General features: G+C 37.8%; 1 long non-coding RNA gene across 1 annotated transcript; it reads right to left on the bottom strand.

The window, feature by feature from the left end:
* Nucleotides 1-447: 447 nt before the first annotated feature.
* On the bottom strand, nucleotides 448-9,989 carry LOC122237974. The gene is made up of 3 exons (XR_006216822.1): nucleotides 9,899-9,989; nucleotides 7,259-7,328; nucleotides 448-543 (listed from the first exon to the last, which is right to left on the bottom strand). It is a non-coding gene; the product is annotated as an uncharacterized LOC122237974 (long non-coding RNA).
* Between the last annotated feature and the right edge of the window lie 2,071 nt (nucleotides 9,990-12,060).

Genomic DNA, 12,060 nt, shown 5'->3' with positions numbered 1-12,060 from the left:
GTGGTTCTAAAAGTGGTTGTCCCTCAGGAGATTTGTGGCAATACCTGGAAACATTTTTGATTGACACAACTTGAAGGGGTAGGTGCTATTGACATCTATGTAGTGTGGGGATGCTGCTCTATATCCTATAATGCACAGGATAGCACCCCACAACAAAGAAGTACCCAAGCCAAAACGTCAATAGTGCCCAGATTGAGAAACCAAAACCTGTACCTATCATTCTATCATCTATCTATCTATCTATCTATTTATCTTTATATGAATTATCTTATAAAGAAGGACTTTGCATTAAACCTATTATTTGGTGGAATTTTAAGTAAAAATGTCTTCCATATTTCTAAGGAAAAAACCTGGAATTCAAGGAATAACTTTACATTTTTTACATAAAGGCTTTAGAACAGAAAGTGCATCAACTTCTAGTAAAAATACACAAGACAATACCTGAATCACTGGATGGATTAGTCTTTCTTTTGTGGAAACCATGCACCAAAGTCATTTAGCTCCCAGGTTGAATTCCTTGTTAGTTAAAAGGTAAATGAGTACCTGATCAGATAGCAGTTGAGAAGTGAAACAGCAAGTGTGTTAGTTAGGACTTGGAAGAGGGAAATGGCTATTTTGTCACACACCCCACCAGCCATAAAGGTTAGCAGTGTTACCCTGTTTTCTTTCCTCTTCCAAAATCTATTCAGATGTCCTTATATATCATATGCTTCTAACTTCTAGCTTCAATATCTTACCAGTTTGCAGTCCCAGCAAGGTGGAGACAGCAAATGAAACAATCCTTAGCTTAAAGAAATGACTACTTAAAACAATGACTGAATCATACTTTAGGATAAGCCTATTTTGGAAACAAGTTCTGGGAGTGTGAGATCTTATCTGAATCCGGCACAAAACACTTAATTTACTCAGTAGTGTCATTAGTCTTCAAATTTGTTATATAATTTCTTCCAAGAGCATGGATTTGAAGCCAGGCAGATCTGAATTTTATTCAAAACTCCAGTACTTCGATTTTATACAAACAAGTCTAAAACTCTCAACCCCTCCCAGCCTGGGCATCATCACCTATATAATGGAGAAAACAACAGCTAATTTAGAATTTGTGTAAGCTTTAAATAATATATTGTATATACAAAGCCTGACACATAGTGTGCCTTTGACATATGTTGATTTCCTTGTCGCTTTCAACCATCAGTTTCAAACTAAATGCTCTTTTAAAAAACTAACATTCTCCTAAAAAACAACAAATATTAAGATTTGTTTAATGTTTAATATTTAAATGTTATGTATGCAACATATGATGGGGTATATTTCTTACCTAATATTCATGAAATATAAGAATTAGACTGATAAGGGGCACCTGGATTGCTCAGGCGGTTAAGCATCCAACTTCAGCTCAGGTCATGATTTTGAAGTTCGTGAGTTTGAGCCCCAGTTCAGGATCTGTGCTGACAGCTCAGAGCCTGGACCCTGCTTTGGATTCTATGTCTCTCTCTCTCTCTCTCTCTCTCTCTGCCCCTCCTCTGCTCGCACTCTGTTTCTCTCTCACACACAAAATAAATAAACGTTACAAATTTTTTTTTTAAAAAAGAGACTGATAAATAGTACAAAGGGAACTCCCTCAAGGCATGCTGATAGAGCAAAATAATTTGCAGAAGAAAAAAGTCACAAGATCAAACCACCTTAACCTAGTTGAAGTTATGTATATTTTTGAAGATAACTGATTTGTGATAGTAAACTAATTTATCAGTCCCTATTACTGTGTTCATAATTCATAAAATATACTTCATCCAAAATGAATTACCAAAAAATTGAATTAACCATGGTACTTGAAAGGCAAATATACCATCTTTTTTTATGCATTAGTCTCTTGTCTCTCCCTATATATATATTTTTTTATAATTTTAGAATTATACTTCTCTTCTGAGTTGTAGAACCATTTGAGACACATTTTACTTGTGAGATGTTATAGAAACAAAATTTATAATTTTCTAGTTTAGAATATAAATGTAAATTCACACTTCCAGAGGAAGTAGAATACCTCTGTGTCTGTTTGCTAACTGTACACATTACAAGAAAGAAGAAGAAGAAATGAAGAAAGAGGAAGGAAGAGAGAGAGGAAAGGAGAAAGGGAGGGTAAAGAAAATGCGAAAAAGAGAAATGTATTCCCTTCGCACAGTAGCAGTAGCAGTAAAAAATCCTAACGTGTGTGGGAAACACTTTGTATCCTGTCTTGTGTGTCCCTGATTCTCCCTGGTCTTTGGGTTTATGCTTCAGAGAAACCCCTAACACTCATGGTACTAATCTATTCAATGATGTATAGAGTTCCTGTTCGTCTCTCTGGGAAGAAGAAAATGGAAACAGATGTCTTTCTTTACACAGGGATTCCCAAGAGAATTACATTCCTAATGAGGAGAAGGAGGAGCTGGAAGAAGAAAAAAAAAGGCTGTGCCCAGAGGCAAAACTGTGCAGTTCGACTTTTATTTGATGAACTCCTAGAAACCAAATGCTCAGTTGGAACAATAGAAAAGGACATTCCTCTGTGGCGAATAGCTTTACCAAATGTTTCTCAAGCAGCTGATTCCATATATATTTTTAGTGTCTAGTGTAAACAGCACTGCCGCTTCTAGATTGGAAGATGACACTGGCTGTCATATGAGAGCATCTTAAGATGCCCTGCTAGGACCCATTTCAAGGATTCTTATTCTATTTTTAAAGAGTTATGAGACAGTTTGTTGTGAAATTGAGCCAGGTATCCAGAAAAGAAGAAGAAGAAGAAGAAGAAGAAGAAGAAGAAGAAGAAGAAGAAGGGAGGAGGAGGAGGAGGAGGAGGAGGAGGAGGAGGAGGAGGAGGAGGGGGAGAGGGAGGGGGTAGAGAAGGAGAAGGAGGAGGAGAAGAAGAAAAGTAGAGAGCTTAAAAAATATAGAGAATTGGACAACTAAAATAAAGAATGCAAATGTATACCCATACGCAATTACTTATATTTATAGTATTGAAAAATGTCATCAATGTGATTTACACTGATACAAATCTAATTCTGTTACCCCTTTTTCAATTGTTTCACATATAAACTTTGTACAGGCATAAGGATCATTTCATTACTCGCCCCTAACATCCATCCCACTGCATCTCTCCATCCCTCCACTCCCACCCTAAGCGTTCAAGTAACTTAAAATCACCTGTCATTCCCTGACAACTCTCTTAGGCATTTGCAGGTGCTTCTGCCTGGGATCTTTCCCCTCCCATCATCTTCTAGAAGCTACTCAGTTTTCATCTTTTGCAGGAGGTGTTACCTGACTCCACCCAGTTGATTTAAGCTCCTACTACTCTGTTTTTTACTGTGCAAATAACTCCAGTACACACATAAAAATATTGTCAATGCGATTAACTCCAGACTAGAACACAACCACTATGAGTATAGAAACTATCTTTTCCTCCTTGTGAACACCTATTAAATATTTGTTATCCAAAAATCTAAATGAATAAATGACTAGATGAATGAATGAATAAATTGACTATGAATAGAAACAGACAGAGATAAATTCTCATGAGTCTTGAAGCAACAAAATTCAAAGAACAGGCTTAACATTGGTTTTTAATCAGAATTAAATACATGTAAACTCAATGTCGCTAGTACTAAATCCTATCAATGCAGACAGGAGTCATTTTGACAATTATATAATTAAAGAAGTGACAGTCATACAAATAATCTGCTCTTGTCCCCATTGCCCAGTCTCCAGACTGCTTGAAGTCAGTGCCCCTCGTGTTTCATAGACCTCCACAGGTGAGACACAGCACGTGTCTGCAAACTTTCCTCAGAGCCACAATACCCTGTAACATCTCCCCTGCCTTCCTCTCTTGCTCTAGTTTCTCCTTGACAAAAACTATTGCTCTCCCACCTAGCTGAAGGTGCCTCAATGCTGTACTTCCTGATGGTGACTCCTGTGAGAAGTCAACAAGGATGCTATCTCCCAAGAGCTGCAAACCACCAACCTATAAGAATCAGAAAGACCAAAGACACTGCCCTGTTCCTACATTTATCAACTTTTTGCTGTCTGAATGATCTAAGTCAAACTATTGTGCTACTTCTCATCCTCTATGAAAATGTTTTTCATGAAAACAGTGCTTCATCCTATGTCTTGCATCCTAGGTATGCAAGAAAATGTGTAAGGTGGGATACCTGGGTGGCCTGGTTGGTTGGGCGTCTGACTCTTGATTTTGGCTCAGGTCATGATCTCATAATTCATGAAACTGAGCCCCACGTCAGGCTCTCCAATGACAGTGTGGAGCCTGCTTGGGATTCTGTCTCTCCCTCTCTCTCTTCCCTTCCCCTCCTTGAACACACATGCCCACTTGCTTGCTTTTTCTAAATAAATAAATAAATAAATAAATAAATAAATAAATAAATAAAACATTAAAATTAAAAACAAGAAAAGAAAATGTATAAGGAGTTAAGAGAGAACTTGACTCTTAATGGCTCCTTCATTGTGATTTTCTATACTTTCTCAAGAATCTTGTGCACCAACTTCTCCTTTCATCTCTCATCCAAAATAATCAGGCTTCCACGTAAACAGACCACTAGTTTCCCATAATCACAAATTACTCAGATAGAGGCACGGAAATCTGAATTCTCTCTGGGTTCAGCAAAGATTCTGGCTACTAAAGACAAGGCTGATGTCAGAATTTTAGAATATTATCTTCAAAATGTCACTGCTTCTTTCACACATCTTTTACATGAGAGAAGAAAATAAGTAAGTTGTTGAGCAACAACAATGGATACCACATGCTAAGTGCCCCAGGAGACACATTTGTATGCCACTGAAGATAGGTTGTTTGGAAATGAGAAGATAAGCTAGGTAGGCCACCCAGTATTAGAAATATCTACCATCAGGGGCATCTGGGTGGCTCAGTCAGTTAAGCGTCCAGTTCTTGATTTCAGCTCAGGTCATGATCTCACAGTTTGTGACTTCAGTTCCTGAGTCGTGCTCTGCTGTGCTGACAGTGTGGAGCCTGCTTCAGATTCTCTCTCTCCCTCTCTCTTTGTCCATCTCCTGTTCATGCTCGCTCACTCTCTCTCTCTCCCCCAAAATAAATAAATAAACTTAAGAAAAAAGAAATATCTATAATCATGGAGAATAACATTTTTAGAAGTTTCCATACACCTAAGAAAAGGCTGGTTATGTTGTAGTCATGACAACAGAATTGGTTTCAAATCAATATAATCAATTAATGATAATTTGCCTCAGTGAACACACTTCTGCAGTCGAACTTATCAGTGATAGTCCTTCTCTTTTGAAAGGCAGCCAGTTAGGTATAGGCTTACCTCAGTGAGCAAGTTTCTAAAGCCAATCTATCAGCTACAGTCGTACCAAAGTAACCATGTTTCTGTAGCTGGCATCAACCCATTTCAAAAACTCCACCAACTCCCTGAGTTGACATTTCCCAAAAGCCCTTTATAGAATCAGTTCGATGTTATGTTCAGAGAGGATATATCTAACCAGGATAACTCTCCCTTACTTGAGTAAGCAATAAATTCAGCAGTGTGTGTGTGTGTGCACGCGCGCGTGTGTTTTCAGATATGAAGTGGTAGGCTCATCCTCTGATATCAGCATAGTGGAACACGTGCTATGTGAAGGAATTTTAAGAGGGGTGGCAATAGCTAAAAGACCGAATGTTGGGCCTGGCCATGGAGGACAGCTGTGCCTGTTCCAAGTGAATGCCCTTAGGAGTCACTTCCGATTTTACTCCAACCAACTTTGTAACCTTGTGCAACTTCTATAAGTTTTCTAACCTCTCATTCCTCATCTGTAAAACATATGTGACACTATCTCTCTGTTCATATGATTTCTAAATTCCATAATAATGGTGTTATAAATGATAAAACACTCAAAAGTTGGTAAATACTAATTTGTCCAACCCCATTCACTCGGGGAGCATGAAAAAAATACAAAGAAAAAAATCAATCTTCCTCTCTCTGTCCTGTCTTCTTCCCTCCCATGCTCCAGATGCATTCAATGTTATCAGTTTTGGTTGTACTCTGTAGTTATACTGTATACTAATGCGCACACGCATGTGTGTGTGTGTGTGTGTGTGTGTGTGTGTGTGTGTGTGTTTAAATAGGACACAAATTATATACCTATTTATGCATCTTGTTTTGTGTCTAACTACTTTTCATTTTACCACAGATTTTAAAGATCATTTCATATGATATATACAGGGCTGTTTTGTTATTTTTTAATGGCTACTTAGCACTCCACATGATAGTGGTTTATGATTTATTTAACCTATGATCTACATGGGCATTTAGGTGGTTTCCAATATTTGGCTGTTCCAAAAATTCCTCAGTTAATGAAGTTAGAATTGTACACACAATTGCACCCACAAATTGTACATATATAAACTTTAGGAATAAATTTTCAAAGTAGAATTTCTGAGTAAAAGAGTATATACATTTTAAATTTTAATAGATACTGCACAATATCTCTCTAAAAAGCTTTAACCAGTTCACACTCCCATCAATAAAAGAGTAAATCTCCTGCCAACAGTTTTTACCAATTTTGTTACTAAAAACATTGTCAATTTAATATGTGAAAAAGCATTTTCAATTATTAATGTACACATTTATTATATATGAAGTTGAATGCCTTTTCTTTTGCTTAAAAATAATTTTTATTTTTTTCCCTATAAAATCTGATAATGTTTACAAAAAACATGGTCATTTACTCATATTTAAATTGCCCTTAGAAAATTTGTAGGAGCTTTTTATATATTTTGTAATTAGGTCCTGCTCATATATTTTCAAATATTTTCCCCTAGCTGCTATTCGTCTTTTGATTTTAAGTAGTATTCTATTAAGATTTTAATACATTTTAAACAGCATTTTATGGCTTTAAATTTTTTTCACATTGTTCTCCTTATCTGAAATAATACTTAGCTTTTCAGATGAAGGTCTTGGTTTTTCTGAATGCAGCCATATCTCCTCCAAATAATGATAATTGTGCATCACTTTACATTTCAGGACCCCTTATGTTTTTTTTTTTTAAATCGATTTTAATGTTCATTTATTTTTGAGGGAGACACAGAATCTGAAGCAGGCTCTAGGCTTTGAAGCGCAGAGCCGGACGTGGGGCTCAAACTCATGAGCTGTGAGATCATGACCTGAGTTGAAGTCGGACGCTTAACCAACTGAGCCACTGAGGCACCCCCTCAGGACCCCTTGTTAAAGAAATGCATCTTAATTAGGAATATGTGACAACTTACAGCTGTTATTCTCTTGTCCTGAGGTTGGTGGAAGAAGTCTGTGTTTGCAAATGTCATCTCTTCCCTAGTCCTATATTAAGAGATCCTTTATTAGCATAGAATTAGGCAAAGCACTTATATAGCGTACCTACAATCATTTTCTGGGTCAACAAAAACACTTATTTGGGACCACATCTCTAGATACAGAAAAAAGCATGCTGCTCTGAGACTAGAGAACTTTCATAAAGATACTTTCCTTTTGTGAGGAAGCATGAAGCACAGAAACAGCAACATTTTCAGTGATGAAAAAATACAACATCAGAGAAAGTTCCGGAATTCCTGGTGAACTTTACCATTTGAGGCATGGGAAGTGGCACGAGGGTGAAGGGTAACGTGTCTCAGAGTTAGGTCTGAGCCTAGCACTATTTGAACATGACATGTTTGTTTAGGGAGGGGTAGGTGGCACCGATGGAGACTGACAGAGCACAGCAACAACTAGGAGCCACCAACAAATGGCATTTATTATAAGTCACGAGTCAAAACCATTTAATATATTTTCCCTTTGAATTTCTACCAGACAATAGGCCTGCCTACTCCATTTCTTTTATTCCTCTCATATTTCTGACCTAGACACATAACTGTTTCTCAACACATGATTGTAGATTAGCCAGTGATGATTGTTTCTCTCTCTCTCTCTTTCTCTCTCCCTCTCTCTCTCTCTCTCTCTGAGAAGAGAGAATCATGCAAAACATTATCTCACTCCACACATAGCTTTTTGAGTCATATAAATAAAACCTAGTCTATTTGGCTAATAAGATTAGTGGCAGCATAGAAATTAGAATCCTGACACCATTCAATCTCTATTCTCAAACCGCTATAATTTGGTTTTTAAAAAATGATTTAAAAAAATCCTTAATTCATTCTAAAGAAAAATATCTAATATTTCTAGGGTCCTAGCTTATGTCTCTTTAACCAAGTTTATGCATGAGTGGGGATAATTTCATGACCAAAGCTTGGGTTGTGGATGTTAATATATTCAGCTATTTTTTGTCATCTCCCGTCCTTCCTTATAATTTTATCAGGATTTGTAGAACATGGCTTTATCATTTTTAAAAATGGAATGTACTTCTAAGTTATGCTATTTTTGAACTGAATACCTGAAGCAAAATATAAAATTGGCAAACAGTGTTATAAAATTCAAAGTGTGCAGAAAATTAAAGCACTATAAATATATTGGGGATTTCTGCTCAGGATGCATTTGAAATGATTAAAGAAACAAGTATGTCCCCTTTCCTAGCGCAGTTTGCAAAACGGTTCCTTATGCACCTGTCTCTTCCTCCACCACTACAACCACAAGGCAAAACTCAACAGGATATGTTTTTTTTTATTGTTCTCCACCCCCTAAAGGCACACTGCTTCCGTTCAAACACAGGCAGTGGGGCCCTGATAAACCCTAGCATCAAGGAAAGTTAGGTCTTCTGTGGAAATATTCTGTAACTTTCCTAAGAAAGTGCAAGAATATCTATAATGCACAAAGAAAACTTGTTGCTCCCATAGCTGACTGATTTGGTTGGGCATTTCAGTGGCCTTGGGTTAAAAGAAAATAGACGGAGAAAAAAAAAAGAACATGCTATAGATTTTAATTATTCCTTCGCCAACCACACCGTAAACAGGAACTATAAAAATTTATCATCTGATAAAATTTCTCCTTTCATTGAAGTGTAAACCTAGTTTTAACAGCCACTGTGTTCTACACTATTGGCTCCAAACTGTTAGAAAGCAAAGAAAGTGCAGGCAAAGGCACAATGCTTTGCATATGGCACAACCTTTGTGTTCCAGCAACTTTGCCTTTGCCAAAAGCCATCCTCAAGTGGCTGTCAATGCCTAATAAACACAGACTGAAAACATCTGTAAGGCTTCCCAAGGCTTCCTATAGCAGTATGAGTTCCCCTCTACAAGTGAGGAGTCTAAACAAATGAAAGCTGGCATCAAAACTTGGGACATTAGCAAATCCAAAATTTAGTAAAATGATACTAAGTAGAATAAGCAGTTTTGCTTTACTTTTCCATTCATGGTGATAGGTGTACACGGATTCATCCACATGCCAGAATACACACTTGGGAAACAATATGCCAAGGTTACGAACTCAGTCATTCCACAAACTTTTTTTGAAAACCCATTACAATACTAGGCATACATAATAACATATACAAGGGGAACAATGCTGGCAATATACCTGCAAAATGAAAGACAAAATTAACTAGTCTTCAAAACGATCTAATGTCATATTGTCAATCTAAAGTCAACCCAAATGCAGCTTGATGTTAAAACAAACAAACAAAAATCATGACCATAATAACCAAGATTACCACTATTCGTGGTGTGAGTCTTTGCCATGAGCTCAGTGAGATCATATATACACCAATTAAATCCTTAAACAACTTCATCCTGCTTCCACGGCAAACTATGTCACCACATTATCACTCCAAGTCCCTCTTCTGACAAGATTAACTTGTCATGCTATAACTTTACCCCTCGAATATGTCCCCTAATACCTCCTGGACCTTTAAGCAGTCATACAAATAAGTCATGGTTGTTCTCCCAAGTTACCCAGGAAGGGAGAACTCACACGCTGTCACTCATCTTCAGAGGATTCCTTACCAGCTGCTCCAAGTAACTCGTGTTGCTACACTATCACCTCCCACGAAGACAGAGCAGGAGAGGATCAGGATATGAAAGTTGGGTTGGGAACTCAGAGAGCTCCACATGTCACTCTTTTAAATTGTGAAAGATATATTTATACCATGCTTAAATAACAAAAAAAAAAAAAAAAAAAAAGGAAGAGTAAAGTATATATGAACAGGAAAGAAAAGAAGAGTGTCATTCTAAGATAGGTCAGACCTCTGAGTATTGCAGCCCTGTGATGATGCAGGACTCGATCTGGCCAACACAGTTAAATGCTGTGGCAATCCTCAGAGATGGGGTTTCTTTCAGGGCGTCTCCTACCCGTACTGATCCTAGTGCCTTGTGTGCGTGTAATTCAGAGACTCAATAATGGCTCACTGAAATCCAGGTAGTCTGCAAAGGTGGGATACCAACCGTCTCTGGTCATCTCAGTACCTCAATCATTGCATCTGACATCACAGAAACCAAAGGCTCAGTGCCACTGCTCATGGGACATGTATCTTAGGTCTAATGGGAGGCAAATGTGAGAAGATTATTAAGTATTGACCAGTATGCTATGGAGGAAAGCACAGATATCCTTTGGAATAAGTTACTATACTCCCTCAAGAAACAAATGAAAGGTCAGCCAGAACCACTCATAAAGCTGTGAGAATGGTCTTATCAGATACCAAAAAAAAAAAAAAAAAAAAAAGTGGTGGGGAACAAGTAGGGGCTTGACAAAGGAGGAACTACCTTCTCCTGAGAGTGTGAGAGTGCGACTCAGGGCTTCCCAGGACTGCGCAGAAGTCTGACCCTCGATAGCGGCCAACTATTCACCTCCACCAGTTAATACCACGTAGCCTTTGTTTATGGGTCTCAAAATTCAGGGAAGTGTCTCCAAACTGCCTTCCTGAGAGCTGTGGAGCTCTAATAAGGCACCTCAGGGAGCAGCCAACAGGGATTTGGCAGGATAAGGCACTGATACAGGGAGTCTTGGGGCTTTCTATTCCTGTTTCCAACAGAACAGCTCCACTCTACATATTTTATATATTGGGATTCACATTTGGCAAAATGGTTCAACTGTTTAAGAAATTTTGAAAACCACCTGCTAAGGGACAGTGTCACCATAAAAGTTTTCAAAAAGGAAAATGTAAACCCCCTGACACACACATTTTGTTAATGCGTTCTGCATATCATTTAGTCCAGTGAGTCATTCTAGCAATTCCCAAGATCCGACTTACAAACCATACAACAGCTATAGTTTTGTACAAGTAATATAAACTTATCTATTTATACAGAGAAATGGAAGGGGAGAGAACCAGTCCTACTCCTCCAGGAGACTGTGAATTATGGGGAAAATACTCTCCATTTTGGGTAGTGTGTCTTACAACAGAAATGTGAGACCAAGGACGGCTGAGGGAAGATAGGGGTTGGTTTAAATGTTTAACAGCAGCCAGCGAGGGTTTGCTTTGACACATAAATATAAATTGTGAGTCCTTGTAGAAATATACAAGAAAAGAGTTTATGCCCATGATGAGAGTACAAGGGAACTCTCCCAAGAACAGAACTGTGAAGATCTATGGTGTGTGAGAACTAAGTTGTGAAGAACTAAAGGAGAGGATTAGAGTTCTGAACTAAGAATACTCATTTGAGGATAAAGGAGAAAGAATCATCTAAAATTGGTAAAAGCTGATGTAAGTTAGGTTTGTACAGGATTACCTCAAGTAATGAGAGATTTGTTGTAAAGATACATGTTCACATGAGGACCACAGGAATTTCATGGGAATCTTAGAGGATAGAATGTCACAGAGACTGAAACAGAAGTGGGGACTCAGACAGAGTTCTAGGAAGTAAATGGATTTTCTTTTTACCTAGGAACCAAGAGTTTACTGTTTCTCTGTTTACATGATATTCAGCTTTGGTCTTTGTTTTTTCTCCTTTCACAAACTGTCAACAATAGCCCTCATACCTTTTAGTTTATTTTCTAATGGCTTTCCTGTCCTACCACTTTTTCTGGATGTTTTCTTTTTTTCAACTTCTGCTTCAACTACCCGATTTGGTCCATATTTTCAGTTGAAATTCACAAGAGAAGCAGCCATTTTCCTAGCCAATTCTTGTTTGGGCAGAGTTTTCATGTATCAGATCACCTCATGGTCAAG

Source organism: Panthera tigris, chromosome B1 (assembly GCF_018350195.1).
Source record: "Panthera tigris isolate Pti1 chromosome B1, P.tigris_Pti1_mat1.1, whole genome shotgun sequence".
Classification (NCBI taxonomy): domain Eukaryota; kingdom Metazoa; phylum Chordata; class Mammalia; order Carnivora; family Felidae; genus Panthera; species Panthera tigris.
Note: the sequence above shows the minus strand (reverse complement) of the source record. Positions and strands in the feature narration are given on the sequence as shown.